The following is a 21,891-nucleotide window of genomic DNA, read 5'->3' as shown; positions in this document are numbered from 1 at the left end:
CCAGACATGATTCTCTTTTCTTTTTTACTGTTACCACAACAGCAAGTGAAGACTCAGTAATTAGTCTGCATTTCCTGCCTCTTGTGAAAATTGTTTGATTGCATCATCTCTTTCTATGTGCACTGACATTTTTTCAGCTTGTTAAATTAACTTGGTTAATTGTACTTTGTTAATATAGCAGCATCAGCATGCATGCAGAAACACTGAAAAAACTCTGTCATTAGCCTTGTATGAATTTTAGAGGAGACAATTTGTCAGCATTTTGGTTATAAAGAGGGCAAATATTGAATAAATATCTTCAACACATTGGAATTACAGTATAGAAACTCCTCGTTCTGGTCATGAAATTAAGTATCAACTGTGTTTGACTAATATGTGACATTTGACTAGATGTCAACTATGACCATTTGTCTCTGAGAAATAGCTCTGAATTACATTCAGTTGCCATTTTATTAGGAAAATCGCCAAAATGAGCTGTCATGAAAGTTATAATGTTTAGTATTTGTTCAAGTTGTTTTAAAGGGTTGATACAACTTTATCTATCCTGACAAATGTCCATGTTCTGTAAAAAGCCAACTAAAAATAATAGATTTGTGCTGATTTTCCAAGATTACCTCAGCATAGATGTCTCGTGTTCAGGCCGTTAGCCAGACGATTAGCAGACAGCCACTGCAGAAAATATGGCTCTACCATCCAACCATCTCCTAAATATAACAAGGTGAAATTGCTAGAGTATCTTGTGTCAGAGGAGATAATTAGAAACACCAGTGGGAGGAAGAGGGGTGGGGTGGTCCACGGGAAGAAGAGACAACAGTCACAGGTAACCGCACATAATGTCCAGAGCATTCTTTTCTTATTAAAATTTCTAATCACGCAAATATAAACAATTAGCAAATGTTTAATAAGTGAAGCTGAAATCATGTTTCTGGTGTACACTTCATTACTGTGACCTTCTCCAAAGACATCCATAGCTCACAAATTAGCTTCATGCTGTTAAGGACGTTAATATGGTAATCAAATTCAGAAGGTTATATAAGCAGTGAAGGTTACACTATTTCATGTGGGAGAATGTGGAAAAGGAAATTGAAAACAGAGCAAAAAGACCTCAAGATCACTTAGTGTTTTTATCAACTCTTACATGTCTCCTCAGTTACTCTTTCACATTCAGCAGCATTTAACCAAAGCTAATTGTAACATTATGCAAAAGGGGCAATGCTGACTAGCTAGAAAAGTTAGAGATGGAGAAGCCTAAGCTGCATAAATCATGTTATAAACAGTGAGCACTTATGAACTCTATGCTCCAAACATTTCTCAAACCAAATTTTATTGGGTGGGAGTCTGTGCAGCATTACTTCTGAAACCACAATTGCAGCTTGGGGACCAAGTTTGCCTCCCTATCTGGAGAAAATCTCCTCAAATAAAGAAGCTGTGGATCCACATTACCAGTATCTGCAGCTTTCTTTTACAGCAACAATAACTTTTTTATATAATTTAAGAGATGATGCTAGAATCAAATAAAGTCTCACAAAACAAACCATAGTTCCATAAGCATGTCTTGAGACACTGCTGCTGTGTGTTGTCTGTTGTTTTACTAATGTTGCTATTGATTTTAAGGTTCCAGTGACCACTGGGATAAGGTAGCTAATTGTGTTCAGCAATGTTTTACTTGATGTATGCATGTTTTCCCTCTTAGCCTCGAGGACTCTGTGGTGAGAGATGACTTGCTACATGTGTTCTTTGATAATCTTTTCACAGTGGGAGGTTTGGTGATTATGGAGATCTCAAGGCTGAAGCTGTGGGATATAAGCTCCAAATGAGCATCATTCTGCCACTGTAGAATCGGCTTCCAGACAATGCCCCAGTGGCTTGTAAAAAAAAGTTCTGAATTTGATTTCTATGATGATGTCAAGTTTTTCATTTAATATTTTGGTTTGAAATTTGTAAAAGTTGATGTCAACTGGACAATAAAACAACAACACAAACTATAGGATGGATAATTGAATCAAAAATGGATTGGTGGAAGATGGATACACATAAAATGGCAGGAAGAATAACAGGAAGGAAATAAATCTGCTTTTGACATTTGAATATCAAAACAGAATGTCTAATATGCACACTTTATTATTTGAGCCAAAAGTATGTGCCAGAGGTATTATTGAGTCAACAGACGTCTACAGAAAATCTGCAAATCACTGAACCACCAACCAGAAAATCAGTCAATATTGTCTTTCCTGTGCTCTCAATTCTAATGTAAAACAACCCCAGGATGGCAGCCCACAGCTCCATCCTGGCCTCCACAAACACTTCTGGAGGGGCACCTGGCGTTGCTGGCACACTGGACCTCACCATGGGGAAGGAGGGTGAGGTTTTGGCACCGACTCTGAGCTTCTGTTTGCAAGGTCACAGCTGCCTCACTGGTGACTCCCATTGCCTCGTCTGGCACTGATGCAGTGTGTGTGTCCTCCGCTGCCATCCTGCAGGATGCAACGCATCCCCAATTCCTTGTGATGGCAGTTTAAGACAGCGTGTTAGCACATGTCATCAACCCAGCACACAGTCATACTGAGCGGGCTATTCTGTGCCAGTAGGGGGAAAGAATTACAAGCAAAGGTGAAGAATTGGACTTGCAGTATAGAGATGTATCCTACACATCAGCTAGACAGACACAGACACACAGGCACTGAGACCTTCAAACACTGTTTATTCAGTCAGTGTTTTTAATAGATTTTGAGACGACTACACCACTTTTAGATCTTTCAGACGTCCGCAGAAAAGAGAAATAGCTATCCACAAACACAGACACAACAGCTGCTGATAATAAGGTGCACTATCCAGCTTTGCCCAGAATAAGACGAATGACAGTTATGTGAGCAGAGTATAAATGAAGTTCCCAATACTTTTGCTTTTTCAATATCACTGCTATCTTTGGGCTTGGCTCGGCACCTGCTGTGGGCAGATATCGACTGGAGGAAAAGTAAAAGGGTAGGTTGGTGGTGGTGGTGGTGGGTTGGGGGTGTGGGGGGTGTGGTGTTAGGTGCTGGAGGACCGTGGCAACCGTCCACAGAGCACTTCCCCATTCCTTTGACTGAATGTTGAAAGGCGTGATTCCAGCCAGGAGGGGGTGTGTGTTGGGGGGGGGGGGGGGGGGGGGGGGGAAGTGCGTTGGGAGGTTGTTTGAAGACTTAGGAAGAAAAGCTCAGGGAAAATAAATCAAGACTGTTTCATGTAAGATATGAGATTTGCATTGAGGCTTTTCAAATGAGCCCCTTTATGTTTGAAAATGACTGACAGTCATAATAGCTTGTCGACTCACAGAAAGAGGAGAATGGAAACCGGCAGGGAGCCAAATCTAGTTTCCTCATGAAAAAACACAGCCTCCAAAATAAAGCAAAGAGCACCAGGCCAGCTGATTTCAGTTTAGCTCAGCTCATAATATGGAAAAAACTGGGAGCTCTTCCTGTCCATAATTGCTACATATCCAGAGTAAAAGAAAAAATGAAATATGTTTTGGTTGCCCTAAGTGAAATAGTTTGAAGTGCAGAACCCTCCTTACTAACAAGCCCGTAAATTAGCTACAAGGACAAGGAGATTGAGAGAGGGAGAGGGAGGGAGAATAACTAGTTCTTGTTGGAGGGAAGAAAAATAGTGGTGGACTAGCACTGGGTACATGAATAAACTGCTGCTGAATATCTAAGACTAATGCACATTTCTTTTATATGGCTACATTTTTAAAATTGTAGCCAAATTTTTCCTTGTGGTGTTAAATTTGGTTGCTAATGAATTAATGAACATGTATAGAAAAGCTATAGATGTTCTTATTAGTGTGTGTGTTTGTGTCTTTGTGTGTACACATACTGTATCTCACAAGCACATAATCAGTCCACAACAGAAACTTGGATGCACATCATATAGATTCACCAGACTGTGACCTTTTACCAAGGCAGAGCCCTAGTGGATATGGTGTTTAATTCACATGGTGCTGATTCCAATTACACCAGCACCAACATGTTTGAGATACACAGAAGAATCATGCATTTGCAACCAGCCTGTGTTGTAATTTGATGCCTCTGGAGTGGATGTGTTGTTGGTAACATCATCCTGTTGTAGTGTCAGATCTGTTTGAAGCAAAAGGAGCATTCAATTTCCAGCTGCAGAACAGGCAACATATAACCGCCACAATACATTGTGTTTCATCACCAAACTCTGTGAGGTGTTGCAGGAAAAATGAAACAGGAACAGGCTTGCTAATTGAAATGGTCATGCTTCCTGGTTTCCATTAGGGTAATTGGCATATCTATTTAGGACATACATATTTTGCAGAAACGTGCAACTGAGCCGTAAATGACGTATGAAAGCAATATAACGTGCCATAGTCAACAGTTACTAAGCTAAGCTCAAGAAATGCCTTTTTCAACATGCTGCCTGACTTATTTAACTGATTCAGCTGCAGCCTGACCAGGATTTAAGATAAAACTGAGGATATGGAGATGATCATGAATTTGGGTATTTTAGAAAACTTCAGTAAAAATATACACATGGTGCTTGGTCATGTGCACAAGAACAATTATTTTTAAAAAAGCTTGGCACAAAAAACCTTTTGAGTTAATAATGTAATGGGGTAGAATGTAATAACAAGTACTTGTCACTGTAATATCACTGTAGATTCTATGCAATTACAGAATAATACTGGGGATAATTATAAGTCAGGTTCAAATTTTGATGAAAACTGTGGTAATATTAGGTTTATGTCTGTAAAGATTCTTAGTCATCCAGGTCATGGTTATCCAAGGAGGGTTAAAGGGCAGCTGGACTTGGTTGTAGATACTTGAAGACGTTTTGCGTCTCATCCAAGGTGCTTTTTCAGTTCTAACTGACTGAAGCCACAGCTATAGCCCTGCGTGAACACGTACATGGACAACTGTGGACACCACAGATGCGTAGTTGTCCTGTTTATATTACTTTCTGCAGTCTGCTTGGAGGATGCGTTCAACACATGCGCAGTAGATCGGCATCTACAGGAACACAGCGTTGTGACCATGCAAACTGACACGGACAAGTCTGCGTGGTCACAACAAATTGCAGGTACATGGATGTTCACACAGAGCTTACACATACACCCTCTGAGGATGAAATTTATGTCACGTGGACCTGAGCGGACCCTTGCAGACCCTTGCATACTCCAGGACGAGGAAGGTATCATTTCAGCTTGACAGGGAATCCCAGGTATGTTTTCCCAATGTTTATAGGGCAACACCGTTTTGTAATACGTTACCCAATGCAATTTTAACTTGTCCAACACAGGTGTAACTAATGACACTGGTTATGGCTGCATTACATTTAGGAATACCTGTGCCAGGGTCCTGCTATTGTGCATGCTGACTTGAACACCAGTGGAATGACGCCATCATTAATGTTATTACTTACACCTGTGCCTCTCCTGGTAGGACACATCCAAATATCCGCAGTGAAAAAGGTCTTTGCTGCCAAAATTCTACTTCAGAAGCTATGATTTCTTACCCAATTATTTTTTTCAAATCTATACTATATTCCTGTTCTTTCCGATGTTGCTCAAGCTACTTTCTGAACACCTTTGCTGCCAGTTTCAGAGCACTGGCACATACTGCAGTGTCTTGGCTCATTCTTGCATTCCTTGAGCCCTTGGTGGAGATTTCCCATCAGCAGCCACCTGATGTTGGTGGTCTAATAGTTGGGATGACCCTGTGGAAACGGGCGTGGTGCCACCCTGGATCTTTCCCATCTGCTGTGTACAGGGTGTAGAGCATTATCTAGTGATGCCCTTGAACAGAAATGGCATCAAACAAACTCTGTGACCAGGGATAGGGATAAACAAAGAGATTAAAAACCAATGAGCCAAGGACAACACATTTGAAAAGGTGGATGCAAGGTTTTAAATGAACATGGTTTATTAACGCTGAAATAAGCTAGTTTTGACCTATAGGGGTCAGAAACTCTAAAACAAACTCACAACAACAAGCCTTATCTGCTTATTAAGTTCATATGGCTAATGGTTTAGCAAATAGTTGTCCACTTAATCATCCAGCAGGAGCATTTCGTCTAGAACACTCTTTCATTAGGATTTCTAGGTGTGTGCTATTTGTCTGTTTTTAGATTTTGACTTAAACATTTTTAAATGAGATTTATGATTCATGATTTATGATGTACAATCAGGTCTGGTGTGCTTAAGTGCTGGCATTGTTGACTGCATTTTTATATTGAAGGATAGATGATAGCTGTTGGACCAAAACACACATTTGAAAGCATTCTGAAAAGCTACATCGAGCTGTTGTTTAGATTCACAACTAAAGATTCAAATACTCAATAGTACCAGGAACTACAGGGAGTCCTTTCATTCAGAGTCCTTTCATTTAAAAATCTATTGCTTAGGTGAACTTAAAAAGCAGCATTTAAACATATTTTTCACAAGCTGGGTGAAGAAAAGGTGAAAAGATAAAGATCAATGAATGGCCTTGGTTTGAACATCACTGTTGGTAATCCAATCGCCCCACACACTAAGCGCTGTAAACCTATGTTCTTTAATTTTCAGGATGACAGTTTCTTTTGAGAACTAAGCAGTCAGAAAAGGAACAAAAAAGGAATATAGGACTTTGTGTTATAGTAGAAACCATTTATAGTAAATGCAATGTAGGTTAGAGGTGATCTGCATGAAATGACAGCTTGGTAGGCTACATGAACCAGTCAATCAAAAATAACATCACCCACACACAAAATATTCAAAATCAGGCCTTGTGCTTTAATTGTTTACATAATTTGGCAGAGTTCAGCCTTTTCTTTAAGCAACTGCACCATCACTGCCTAAGACTCTCATTGTGTTGGTCGGGTATACTATTCTTTTCTTTTCCTTCCTCACATGTGGAGGCAGCTATCTGAAGCGTCCACGCCGCTGGATTATCCCACTAACCACCAATCCTTTCGCAACAGTTGAGAGGATGAGAGCGCCTGTTGGATCACCTCCAGGGCCTGCTGGTGCCTCTTCTTCTACTCCCCTTCCAGAGCAGCTCCAGGCTGGGGCCCGAATCCCCCATCTCATCATCCACTCTGTGCCATCTCTCGGTCCAGGCCACACCCCAGCAGCAACTGGCACAGGCAGTGTTCTGAAGCCTTCTGAAGGCTGAAGGGGACCAACTGCAGACCCAGATGGTTCTCCTTTATATTGGTCTGTTCTTCTGTCCGTCTGTCATCCGCCAAGCCTAACATCTATGCATCTGTTTTGTACTCTGAACATTAGCTTGCACCTGTCAGGACACTACAGGTGGGAGTAAAACCAGCTTTTACATACAGAGAGAAGCATGTATGCATGCCACACGCAGTTAAGACACAGATGCACGACCACTACCACCACCATAACTGCATGTGCATATATGCAAATACAAACATATATGCATTTTAACCATAAAAAAACACCTGCTGCCAAGACATAGCAAAACACTCCCACACACATCTTGTAGATACACTGTACACACTTATTCTATCTGGTTTCTAACACACTCCCACCCACACAGCTATCCCCAACACTCACATCTGAGCTTTGTGAGACCCATCTCAATTCACTCGATTAGAAGTGGGCCCCGGAACGTTCCACACACATGCTAATGCCTAAAGACAACAAAGCCAATGATGAGGAGATGGTGCTCTCTTGAAGCCAGAATGCATCTGCAATCAGCCCTCGGGACTTTAGTTTAAACAATGCCTAATCAGCCAAAATAACCGAGAAGGACACAGGGAGAGATGAAGGGAGAGAAATGGATGGATTGGTGGATGGGGAGTGAACAGTTGCATGGAAGCCAAATGCAGAGCCTGCACTCGCAGGCAGCCAGTCTCAAAAGTCCACTTTTCACTGGCTGTCTTAACATAATGAGGTTAATAAGTGGACATGGGAGGCATCTCTGTGGATAAACTGCGTACAATCACACTTTTAAAAACTCAGTACTGTGTTAGTGCTGGCATAACACTATTAAGACAGCCGGCTGTTAAATCAATTCTAGGAAATAAGCTTGCACATAGAGGACAGAAACAGGAAGAGAATAAAGAGAAAGGTTTGAATAGTTTAGTAAAATGTAATTTTAGGCAGGTTTACAAGATATTGCTGGTATATATTTTCTAAAACAAACTCATTTAAAGCTGATTTATATGCAGTTTTTTAGCCGAGACCTTAATGCCTCCACCAGTCACAGTGGGAATGGACAGATTGGCTTCTAATGGTTATCCGATACTATGCAGCAGTATACCTATGTGTTGTTTAATAAGGTGAACTGACCTTTCATCATGGTTATAAATCAATGACATTCTCCCACATTAAAGCACTGCATGCAAATGCATAATATTATCTTCCCACATTTGCACAACCACACACACACACCAACATCAACATGTTCACAGGAAGTCAAATCTAAAGATTAATACATTTCAAGGCCCCATGTCTGTACATGTGCACCTCGCCTTTCATACACACACAGTCTCACAAACAACCCAGTGTTCAGTGATGAAATAAAATAAATGTATCTCCTGTTGCTACTGTACAGTTTTGGATAAAAAGGCCTCTGAAATTACCTTGGTAAGTGGAGAGGTGAAGCAGAAATAGATGAAGTAAGATTGTGTTTGATTGCAGGTAAATGGTAGATGTTTGTGTTCAGGGCCTTTGATGTCGCTTTTGAAAGGACCTGCTGGCCTTTCATTCTGTGATTACTATCCTTCTGCCAAGGCATAATGGCTGAGATACAGCTCTGTAATGAAGGCATTACCAAAAGCAGAATAGAGTAACAACTGTAATGTCCAGATTCCACTCATTTACCTCCCAAATAATACTTCACCTCACCCCGCAGCAGCGGCAATAACGGCAAAATCACAGCTAATGCCATCTTGTCTGTCAGAGAAAACAATATAAAAACAATGTATTTTTTTATTACTCTGTCTCGTTTTCCCAAGCTCTCCTTCTCTCTTCTTGATCACTATAAGTACAACCCTAAAGCAAAACAGAGTGCTTCCATTGCTGACATAAAGTGCTGGGGCTTCTTCTCCTGCTGCTGTTCATTCTCCAAATGGCAATTTATTTTTGCATCATCAACACAAAAGAAAAAGCGATAAACACTCACTGTGTGCCTAGACATACTTTCTCCTCATGGGCCCTGCCACAGGCCCACATAGAAACCTAGGTCCATGCACCGCTGTGTCTTTCTGTGAGTGTGTGTGTGTGTGTGTGTGTGTGTGTGTGTGTGTGGTGGGGGGTGGGGGGGGATATTTGGGATATGTTCCCTGCCTCTCTAATAAGCCACCGGCTTGATGCCACTGCTCTCCTGCATGGGAGGAGATAAGAACTGGCAGAGCAGTGGTGTGGGCTCCCATTGAAACCCAGTGTGCCGCTAAGCCCCCTCACAGCCCCCAGCAGAACCTCAAAATGAACACACACCACCACACGCGTGCACCTACACGCGCACCTACACACACAGGCTACAAAGGCAGCCCCCAATGAGGTAACGTTGTGATTACAGATGCAAGAGCACAGACAGCGCGTTGGGAATATGAGGTGGAAGGAGAGAGCGAGAGAGAAAGGAGAGGGAGAAAATAACAAGTATTAAGTCCACTGAGACAGCATTAAAAAAGCACAATGCTCCGCTTGTTGTTCAAAAAGAGTGAGACTACTGAACTGAGGAATCTCGCCATCTTTTTTTCTAGTTCAGCCTTTAAAAAATTACCACACCAGCAAGACTCATTCCACCCTCATTTACTATCGTTCTATATATATATATATATATATATATATATATATATATATATATATATATATATATACAATATATATATATATATATATATTTTCTTTTTTACATGCTTCAGTAACAATAACAATTTCCTTGTTGAAGAGGAGAAACATTTTGAATTTGTGGGGGCTATGGGGATGTCATTTGCATATCAAACCTTATTTGTCAGGTCACAGGGGAATTGAGTTCTCTTTTTTAACTGGTTGAGATTAACCCCATGCAAATGGAGCAGATGCCAAACTCCAATAAATCAGCACTTAAGAGAGCTTACATCTGTGGAAGACATTGTTATGAAGACCAATCCGTACTTTCCACACCCGGTTGTCAGTAATTGCGAAACTGTTGCTTATCCATCTGTGGAGTGTTTTGTGTCGAAAAGAGAGGAGTCAGCTATTGTACTGTAGGAACGTTTAAGTGCTATTTTGCTTTTGTAGAAAATTCTATCACCTCGTTAGCACATTTACAAGCAAGTGACCATCAGCTGTCAGCCATAAAAATCAGCTGCCCCAGGGATCTTGTGTCATTCTACTGTCTTTTTGTTTCAGTGTCTGTATTGATTTGCAAATATTTTGGTGATAGACTGACAATTGTGCTTATTAAATATCTGACAATGGTGACTGTGGATCCTCTTGTCAGCCAAAATCTGCATTTATAGAGCAGGTGTTGTGAGAAACTGTTCTACCCGAGCAGAGACAGTCAAATTTCACTCTGAATACACCAGACAATTTAAAGTAGTCTTTTATATGCCTTTATTCCAAATTGAAGTAATTTTTTTCTGAATTGTCCCACAATTCTATGTACTGTGCACAGAATTGTTTTAAGAGTAGTGGTTAAATAATAAATATGATTTATTTCATCAGTTTTCACAAGGTGCGATGACATAAGTAAGATGTGATGCAGCAGAATGATAAATATCAGATGTGACTGAGAATGGCAGCATGGATTTTGTTGATGAAGACAAATCTTCAGCTATTTCAGAATTTGAGGGTAAATGCAGCAGGGACATGTACATGGATGCTTTCACTCCTCTTGCTGTTTGATCTAACAGCTACAGTACAGTGGCTTAATTTATAGTGACAAAATTGGCATGGTGAGACAAGTGAACACTTGTTGCTGTGTCTCTATCAGTTGCAGTCATGATATGTACAATATTATGCCAGACAGCCTTTTTTCTTCTTAAGTGGGCAGATTGTAACGATTACAGAGGAATTCAAAAACATATTGACTGAGGGGTAATTTATAAAGTTACATTTATAGCAAATTCATAGCAAATTAAATGTTATACCAAACTGAAAGGCTTAATGGTTTGTGTTTTGACTGATCCAATACTGTGACTTGGTTTTCTGCATAGGGTCATAGGTTAATAACCTCAGACGGGTGTTTTTATTCTTGGATTGTGTGCTGTGTGACAGTAATACTTCTTCGATGTTTCCATGACTGTTTTTCTCAGAGAGAAGTTAGCTAGATTTATACGATAACAAGACTACACAGCCACATTAGCTGCTCTGTGAGGCTGCACTTAGGCACAGTGGTGCTTTGGGCTAAATGCAAACATCAGCATGCTAACATGCTGAGGCACAATGTCATGTTAACATATGCTAATTCACATAATAGAGGCTGATGGGACTATCATCAGTTTTTCAGGTATTTTGTCATGTACCAAATTATTGGACAAACTAAGATTTTGACCGGATAATAGCGCTAAATGAAAAGTCAGGAGATCACCAAAGTTATTATAATTCATTCCGACAGACTGAATGACAAAAAATTTGATTCTCTGATAGAGGTTTTAACATAAAAGAGTAATTTCTTTATTAATATAATTCTAAATTCTATTTATTTTCTTCACCTGCGCTTCTGTGCTGGCTGTTATTGTCATCCAATTTATCCAGTTTTGCAGTTTAAACTTAACAGACCATTGTTTTTCTGCCAGAACTGAAAGATAAATCTCTCCTGATGCAGTGGAGTGCCTACCAAATATGATATGTTTAGAATAACAAATCAGTAAAAGCTCATTATCCTATGTCAATTGACCATAGTGAGCAGCAAAATAGACATTTACTTACATGTAATTTTCATTCTGGGAGTGTTTTTACTTGGAAGAGTGGGGGCAACAAGTAAAGACATAAACATATGTCTCAGGCTGATAGATGGAGCCTAAAGATGAAAATAAAAATCTACTGGTTCAAGAATGTATAGTCAGATCAAAAGAAACAAGGCTGTTTGAACCAGTGTATTTACTGTATAGTTCTTATACTGTGTAACATGTGTTAGCCTGTGTACTCTATTCTAAGTGTCTTTGGCAGTAGACAGTTTTAAGGGCCATACTGACAGTCTAAGGCAGGGAAAATCCCCCTCAGGAATTCCCCTAATACCAGAATCTCTGAGAGGGCTGGAAGAGGGGGAGAACAAAACTGAATGATTCTAAGGAGAGTAAAAACAGTGGGATTGAGGAAGAAAGAGAGCTGCCCAGAGGAAACCATACGGGGAAATGTATATAGGCAGGAAGAAGCAGGAGGAAAACAAGACAGATTTTGAGGGTTTAGTAACTCAACCTTGCTGTCAATATTACCAGGTCCCAAAACCAACTTGAGCATGAGTCTGTGGACAGAGCTGTCTGTCAGCTGCAAAGTAAGAGCTGAAACCAACTTATGTAGGGATACACAGGTAGATGGAAACTTGGCAGTATCCATTTCTTTAGATGAAGATGTATCCCTGTATGGTAGACAAGGGTACATTTTTACACCATCATCTTTAAACTTAAGCATCACAGGGTCTGTGATGTCTGTGAAGATTCTCAGTTATCCAGGTCATGGTTAACCAAGGGGGGTTGAATCAAGTGCAAATGGACTTGGTTGAAGATTTTTGAAGACGTTTTGCCTCTCATCCAAGGGGCTTCTTCAGTTCCAACCGACTGGTGAGGAGTGCCAGGTATTTAACCTCTGTGATGTCAACCAGCTGACTCATTGAGTAAAAAAAGGAGAAAGTGAGTGTGGTAAGAATTGAATGAAAATGATTAGAAGGTAGGGAAAATGGTGCTCAAATGTCAAAAAGACCTTAATGATTAAAGAATGTCATTGCATATGGCTTTTTAATTGAATGTCATTACATCCAGAAACCATGTCTCATAACATCATAGCATATGGGGCCATCAACTAAACCATATGAATTATGGCTTTGGAATGATTAAACCTTTTTAAGTTTTATTTTAGCTCTTGAAAGCTGCTTTCACAAGCATCACTACTATTCAGACAGTACATTTTAATTACACTGAACATTAGCCTAACACAGGTTCAATCACACTTGTGGAACATCTTATGACAAGGTCAACATGTATTGTCTCAATGTTAAGGTGCAAGTATACTCCATCAGAAATGCTTGTCAGATGGTTGAACAGCTTCCTAGACCCCCTCCCTCCACACCTTTCCGATGTTGAATCCCCTTATGTTGTGATTTACCAGCCATGCAGGGTTTGAACTTCTCTCATAGCTCTCTTTTTGAATTTGTTAAACAACTATTCCTGTTACTTTTCATGTGTACAACTAAGCACAACAATGTGTCTCCCAGGAGAGATGGCCTGAAAATGTGAGCTGTTATCTCCATATTTAAATGATATTGCGTCTCTCCCCTCTCTATGAAGGTTGTCTTTTAACTCCACCTTCGCTGTTTGGAACAGCTATAGACACTTTTTGCCTTCCAACATACAGTACAACAGTTCTTTTCACCCGCCCAGTGCTGTATGGCATTGATTACTCTTTTGTTGTCAAATGGATTTGTTCAGTCTGTTCACTTTTGTCTTTTGGTGCTAATGCAAAAAGATGTTTTTTTTTTTCCATTTTTTAGTCGATTCTGTATTCACCCAGAAATGTTGACAGTGAAATCTTAACAGCCTTGTCTGCCTATATGAAATTTAAATCTTGACAGTCTGCTTTCTATTCTGTGTGTATGTGTGTTTGTGTGTGTGTGTATCCTGTTTCTGTGCCCATGTTTGTCTGTTTCTGTGTATGTTTGGGGTGTGAGGATGAGTTCCCATTGCTGGTGCCCCCTCTGTCGTGTGTGGCAGAGCTCAGTCAAGCCAGCCTCAATCCTGGCACAGGCCACTGCCAGAGAGAATAGCAGGATTGAGCCAGATCCCTCTGCAGCTGTCAGGATCTCTGAAAAGTGGTCCCAGAAACCTTCAGAGGGGCCCGAAACACTTGTGGGATGTGTGACGGCAGGCTTGTGGCCACCATCACACAAACCCAGACAAATACAAATGCATTGTAATCAAGGTGCAGACAGAATAAAATTCATGTGGGCAGATTTGTCCCCATGCATAATGTGCTTAGGGCAGACTGCAGCCGATCATCCCATTCATCAACTTTTTCATGGCCTACTCTTCAATATGTTCAATGGATGTTACAAATAATTACCAAACCTCCAAACCAAGATGTTATATGCTATAGCATTAATCCCTCATTATCACCTACTATGCACATAAATAAGTTAAAACATTTTTATTAAAAGCCATTGCAATTTTGCAGCTTTTTCTTCTTTTTTTAAAAAAATTCTTTTGATCTGTCTGGGTGGGTTTCCCAGAAGTCAGCTATACATTAGTCCCTACTGACACAGAATGCAAACACAGCTTTTTGTGCTTTATGGAAATTTTACAACATACATATCATTTTCTCTGCTTGATTTATGCTCATGTTGTAGTATTGTATATGTAAAAATTATTATATTAATTATATATATATATGATATTATTCTATTCTATTCTATTCTATGTATAATTATATATATAATATATTTTATTAATTTATATAAACAAGTAGACAATTGGACCAAAAAGAAAGAAAAAAGACATACTGAAAGAAAGAAAAAGTCAATAGGTTGCAAGTATTATAATAAGAGGTGAGATGTATTCTATCAACAGCATTAAGGGAATTTCCATCAACTTAACAACTCAGAAATGTAAGTAATGTTTACATTACAGAATTACATTATGCACCAAAATGTCATATAAAATATAGCCCATGCACAATATAAAACATGATTTTAATGTACCTCACAAACCCACCTTTTTTGTGAACTTATAGCATACAGTACATTTTGCATCACTGCATGCTGTGTTTCATTCATCACTGGTGATGATAAGCTGCTGCTTCGACGGCTTGAAAGTATGACGTATGAAAACTTACCTCTATAAACACATTTCTCACTGTAAACAAGCATACAGAAGAGAGAGAGGTTTCCAGGAAAAACAGTATTCAGTCCCTCCTTACCCTGCTTGAGATGACAAAAACTTTTCTGCCGCACTTATCAGCCAGCACAGGGAAAGTGTAAAGTTGTTGACTCATCATTTTTGGTGAGACACAACGCGCGCAGGGGGCAAGCAGCTCGTAGACACCCTAGGGGCCCGTCTTGTGTCAAGGCACCCGTCACCTCGCCAGCTATTTCCTGTTGCAGTGTACACACACTTAATGCCCCAACTCCCGTCCCTCCAATCCTCCCTGCATCCCTCCTTCATGGGGCCCCTTGGCTGTCATGCATATCAATGCTTTATGAGAGATGGAGGGGAGGGAACGAGGGATTGGGAGGAGAAGTACAGAGGCAGAGAAAGTATAGAGGGAGGATTGGGCAGTGCAGTGAGGCCTAGGCAACAGTCGGAATCAATCAAGTCTGTAGGATTACTGCTCCACTGAGTTGTGATCAATAGATCCTGAACACTATCCCCTGCTAGGAGGCCTGACAGGGTAAATGAGGGTCCTAGAGCTGCGCCCCACCCACCTCCCTCATCTCTACCCAATTCTTTCTACCCATTGCTCTCTCCCTCCTCTCAGTCACCGCCCTTCCTTTGGTTAGTCTCGATTGAGGAAAAGCAAAGAGGCAAAGATGCTGTTTTTGTTGGTAGTGAAGAGGGCAAAGACTCATTCTTGCTCCAGTGGTTTTTAACAATGCCGGAGGAGTGTTGCATATTCAGCTGAGAGGAACATCTAGCCTCTGCCTCAAGGCTTTTGTACCTCTTGGTGCACTGCTGTCTTGTTTTATAATGGTGGAGAAACCTTTCTTTGGAGTAATGATGAAAAAAAGGACAGGCATGATTGGTCTTTCAGATCAGATCCGTTGACTGTATTTCACAACCCAGATGTGCTCACAATACCAAACATACCAGCATTTGAAGACAGATTTAAAAAATGTTGAACGACAGACAGCAGATAGACAGAGATATAAATACAGGTGATTTCTTTCAGTCAGTTCTGTAAGTGGAGAAAACTTAAGTTACTTTGAGCCTTGTGATATTCAAATTATACTGGCATCTGATCTGACGAACAAAGTGTTTGACTGATTGACAGGAAGGTTTCAGTGCCTGACACCAATCTCCTCAGATGTCAACAATGATGACTTTAAATTTTGTTAAGTGTGACCCCCCCACCCCCCTTCTCCCACTCCCTCCTCTCTGCTTTCTGCACAATATACAATCCCCTGCATGACCAGCAGATGGCAGTCCTGTTATCCTGATCCAGCGGTGTAAGCCTGCGCGCCTGCAGGCTGAGTTTTGGACTGTTCAGGGTTTAACTATGTGTAAAAGTACCCCAGTTCTCAAATGCCTGGCGGTTGAGGAAGAGAGAGAAAGAGAGAGAGAGAGAGAGAGAGGGAGAAAAAGAGCGGCAGCCCAAATAACAGGTTCCCTGGCCCTGAGCCAACAAACTCACAAATGCTCACACATGCTGCAACATAACAATAAAGCACACCATTCTTCTGTTAATAGGCAATCTGTGTTGCCATGAACATTTAGTCTAATAACTGTTACTGCTGTGTAAATGATGTCATAGGCCTGTCATTGTCTGTAAATTATGTAGCTGTCTTTGATGAGCCTTGTTGTCAATGATCCACCTTTTTACAATGTGACCTAGACATCCGCCTTCCACAGTCATAAATAAGTAAAATACTTTGCTATAGCAAAGTGTTCTGGCATAACAAAGTGTTTTACATTTCACATCAAATATACAAAGTGCACCATTTGTTAAGGACCACTTTTATTACTTTATTTGAGCAAGGAAGAAAAGAGAGATAGTTAATTGTGCCCCAAATGTGGATAATATAATATATTATAATGACTTAAATCATGTATGACAGCAAAAGCTTGCGTACTAAAAGCTATTAGAAGCAGAGACACTTCACAGAACAACCCAGCAAACTGCAGCTCCAGACAAGCAGGACATGAGATAGAGGAGAAGAGAAAAAAAAAGGAAAGCATAACTTCATTACTGTAGTAATGAGTGCAGAGAAAGACTTGTGCGCAGGCAGTGACCCTGGCAGCATAGCTTACCTGCAAACTTGTAGCAGTAATACCTCTGGTCAGGTAATTAGTTATCCATTAATATGCAGAGATGATCTGATCTCCCCAATTAGGGGATGGCAGTGCTATGATTCACAGGGACTCAGTTGTCTATATACTGCTAACTGAAGCAACCCAGTCAAACTGATCTTACAGTATATGCTCAAACATCCTAGTTTAGACATGTTTGCTGCACTGTTGCACGGACCACAAATAGGAAGCAAGTGGACCAACAAGAGCAAACAAACTAATGAAAAAAAAATTATATTTGATAATATTGGCATCATCAATTTCACACTGCTGAGTCAAACCAAACCAAATCAAATGCATGTGTGGTCATCTTTTCACTAGAAATGGTCCTCTCTGTAAAAAGCAATTACCTAGCCCGTGCCAGTGCACCTCACAGGTCAGCACTGGAGTGTGAAAATGACCATACGGCTCTCCCCAATGTAAGCCATGCAATATAGGATAGTAACAAACAGGACTGCACTTGATAGGAGAATCAGAATCAATAAAAATATGGCAAAGAGTTAAGATGAGTTTTTTTATTTTCTTTTTCAAACAAGCCACCATTGTTTCTCTACAGGTGTTGCCTTAACCCTACTCCCCTATGCCCAGAACACATTCTACACAATCAGCAGTTTACTAAAGTGTAGGCGTAGTGCAGATGATGTATGGAGAGTTACCTAATTTGTGTATGAGAAATACAGGTTTGCCAAATATGATCCACATTTTCATTCACTGAGCTTTAGGATACACTGAGCATACATAAAGAAAGAGTGTATGAGGCCAGTTACGAATTTGTGTATTTCGTGTGTATGCATCAGAAGGGTGTGGGGCTCTTTCAGCAGTGGAGTAGAGGCTGGATTTGTCTCGTCAATGACATGTACACTTAAGGGCTTATGGGCCAAAGCTTGAAACTTAGCCAGAAATAGCTAATGAGTGCCTGTGTGCCATTAGCTCAGCCATGACTGAAATACATGCATTATTCACTCACAAAAACACCACAACTTTAGCAGTAAACTACTTTATATCCCAGGCCTATCCTTATCAACAGCAGTGCCTGACTCAAGCTGTGCAGTAGGTTTAATACACAGGATGAAAGTCTCTAAAGAAGGTGTGCAATTACACAGCATGTTACCTTCAATAAAGACAGAGATGTAATGGCAATATGCTAATCAAATTGTTCATGAGTCTGTTCTTTCACTGTGTTCCCTCACGTCTGGCTGATTTGCAAACATGGTCATGCCATACAGTCACTGCAGTACAGTAGATAGGTATGATCTAAGGCGGCTTGATTGGAACATAGTGTACTGTACCCATGGGACTCTGCAGGAAGCATCTATAATGTGCAACAGCAAGGGCAATGGGCATGTGTTCCTGGCTACATATTCACTGCTACAGCGCAGAAATGCATGGACCAGCTTGGCAGGAACACACAACACATTGGCAACCCCTTATTCATTGATGCTCGCACATACACACACACGCGCACCAGCTCACAAACACACAAAGGCTCACACATGCACACAAGTCCTCCCTGAGACCACACAGCCTCCATACCGAGATCCCTTTCATCTCTCGCTATTGACTACTGTTATATCCTGTGGCTTGATTGGACCACACCAGACAACATCTCACATCGTCTGTATTCCTTCCTCACACGCACCCTCCCTCACTCACTCAAATACCCTTTCCCTCCTTCCCTCTCTCCTTCCATACCTCCTCCCATGCACCACCAACACCCTTCTTGTGTTTGCCTTTCATTAGCTTTCATCTCTCCAGCTTATTGAACTCCACCACTGGCATCAGAGTGTGATGCTTTGATGGTGCGGCCGCTACTCGACATAAATCCATATTTACCCCCTTTACATATTTTCATGCTAACAAATGATTTGCAATGTCTGCCATTCTTGGGGCATAATAGAACATACAGTCAGAGCACATTGTGCAGATCCATTCATGGGGCCCCGTTCTATGAGGTATGTAGAAGGCACCTGAAGTGCCCTCACTTAAGTTCACTTTTCCGTTATGTACCTGCCTAAAAATGTGTTTAGAAATGTGTTTATATATCCGTCGCTCTCCCTCTCTTTGATATACACCAGGCGAAAGAGAGAGGAATGTATAGGGCAGTGGGGAGGTATTTTAAGGAAAGCTCAATGGGGAAACTCCACATATATTGATACACATAAATAGCATTTCTCATTCTGTTTGCTTTGAAGTACTCCTTCCATCTCTTCTCCCTCATCAAGGTACACCACCTTCCCCACACCCTTTCTGTACACACACACACACACACACACACACACCTCTCTGGGGTACAGAGCATTTCATACTGTAGTTGTGTGCTGCTGTTGGTCTTGTGGATTTAGTTTTCCTATGGGGATGTGTGTTAGCAGGTGCTGCACTGTCCCTTCATAATGGAGGATAAAGCCTTCAGCAGTGTCTCTCTCTACGATATAAAGTGTTCAATGTATTTACACTTGGGTACTGGTGTTCGTATAAGGCTGTGTTCAAAATTGTTCACTTATTCACTATTCACTGCTCATTATATAGGTAATTCTATGTGGATATATAGTATGTCAGATGGGGAAAATGACACAAAAAAAGATTCATACATCACTCAGGTCTTCATTTTATCTTGTCCTTTTTTTTGCACACACTACAAGATGGTAAGATGTTAGTTATACCACGTTCAGGTCATGTGGGATGGAAGTGAGTGACAAGAAAGATTCTCATGTTTAGGAGTTGAAGGATTTATGTAATTGGACACGTCAAGACAGGTGTATTATTGCAGAGGTGGTCATGTGAGAATTAAAAAATACTTGTATGGTCAGTATACAGTATATGCATTATATTACCTGGAACTACAGACTTTGGCTGATGTGAAGCATGCATGATTGGTGGCTCTTTCAGGCACTGTTGTATTACTTAGTGCCAAGTTGGATATATCAAAAATTTCAGAAAAAAAGGAAAAGAGTTTCCCCCTGATGATTACAACTAGGACGTTGACTTGTTGGATGCTGGTATTTACAAGTCAAATAGCTCCTATATTTTTTGATGGCATTTCTGCCTTTATGTGACAGCTGAAAATTTGGAGAGACAGGAAACAGGGGTGGAGAGAGGGGCATGACATGCAGCAAAAGGTCCACAGCTGTAATTGAACCACAGACATTGCAGTTATGTGGTATGCATCTTAACCAGTTGGCTACTAGGGTGCCTGTGTACACTACTTGTACATTTTATTGTGGGATCATATGACTCCACTATATGTATAATGATTCTCACCGAGCATCGAGACAAAATTACAAAATTATATGTATATGGTGGACTATATAGTAAACAGTAAATAATCTCACAAACAAAATTGTATGTTGAATCTGCTGTCAAATTTGTCTCACTACCCTATTTCACCACTATGCATTCTACTGCTCAATTTAAGTACACACATCAGCAATATATGGACAAGGTATTTTCAGCCCACATTGTTGTGCTGAATGAACACTGTGTACAATTATTTAGGAAATATTGGCTCAGTGTTACATCACATCATGAAACATGGCAAGGCATTGCACATCTACAGCAAGATTTTACCATTAGCATCTTGTCGGAAACTTTGGGGAAAAGTGAATAAAAATAGACTTTTCTAAGCACTCTGTGGTGTTAATTGTTTTGTTTTGTGTGTCAAACCAGCCAACAACAGAAGACCCCCGGAAAATCAGTGTTTTTTAAACATGATTAAATTTTTTTTGCCACTAAGTCAGAACAAAAGTCTAATGTTAAAATGAATAACTTGCAATGCAAATGAAGTAAAGTGATGGGGGCCTTTTATTTGAAGTTGAACCTTTTGTTGTCAGCTCCAACTGTACTCTCTGTTTTTAAACCCAGCAAGGGACCTTTTACACATTTCAATGGGGAATTCGGCTTTGAATAATTCAACAGACTAATCCGCCATCGCTAGTGCTTTGGTCTGTGTGGGCCTGCTGTTCGGAGCTACAGCCAGTTCATAGTCAATATACAGAGATTGAGAGAGATGGAAAAAGAAAGACACAGGGATACAGACACAGACAGACAGAGGCAGGGGTTTAGAAAAAAAAAGGTGAGGACATGGGGGCTACTTAATGTTAATTACAGTGTGCTTAATCCTGGAAGCCAACAATGATGTCATGTGGCACTGTAGCTGATTCTGTAAACAAGCACCTGATATTACAGAATAATAGTACTTTCCTTGTCTATTAAATGGCAAAACAGGTTGCATCAAAATACTATAATTGACATTTACTATAAAATACATTGTTGAAAAGATTAGGACATCTTCTTCACTTTAAATATAAGGGACCATATATAAATATATGTGTAAGCACAAAACCAAGCATACACCATCCCACATGCTAACAAGTATTTTTAACACACTGACATTTACACATATTTATACAAACTGAAAGTGTGGTAAGAATGTGGATATACTTAGATATACACAGAAAACCATGCATGTTTTTCTAGCTAGTAATCAAGTAATTGAAGACATTAATTGAAATAAAAATGACAAATGAGCCTTTAATTGGCTTTTATGATCCTTTTTATGTTGTCTGCTGTATTGTTTTCAATTGTTTGATCATCTTATTTCCATGTGTTTATGTTCTTGTCATTGTGAAGCACTTTGTAGCTCTGTTTTGATATGGGTGCTATAAACTAAATCATTACTGATTACATCTCTGTAGGTTGATTTGGCTGCTGGTGATGGTTTACAGATGTATCTGTAATGAATTAATG

The sequence above is a fragment of the Thunnus maccoyii genome, chromosome 16, assembly GCF_910596095.1.
Source record: "Thunnus maccoyii chromosome 16, fThuMac1.1, whole genome shotgun sequence".
Classification (NCBI taxonomy): Eukaryota; Metazoa; Chordata; class Actinopteri; order Scombriformes; family Scombridae; genus Thunnus; species Thunnus maccoyii.
This window is presented reverse-complemented; position numbering follows the sequence as displayed.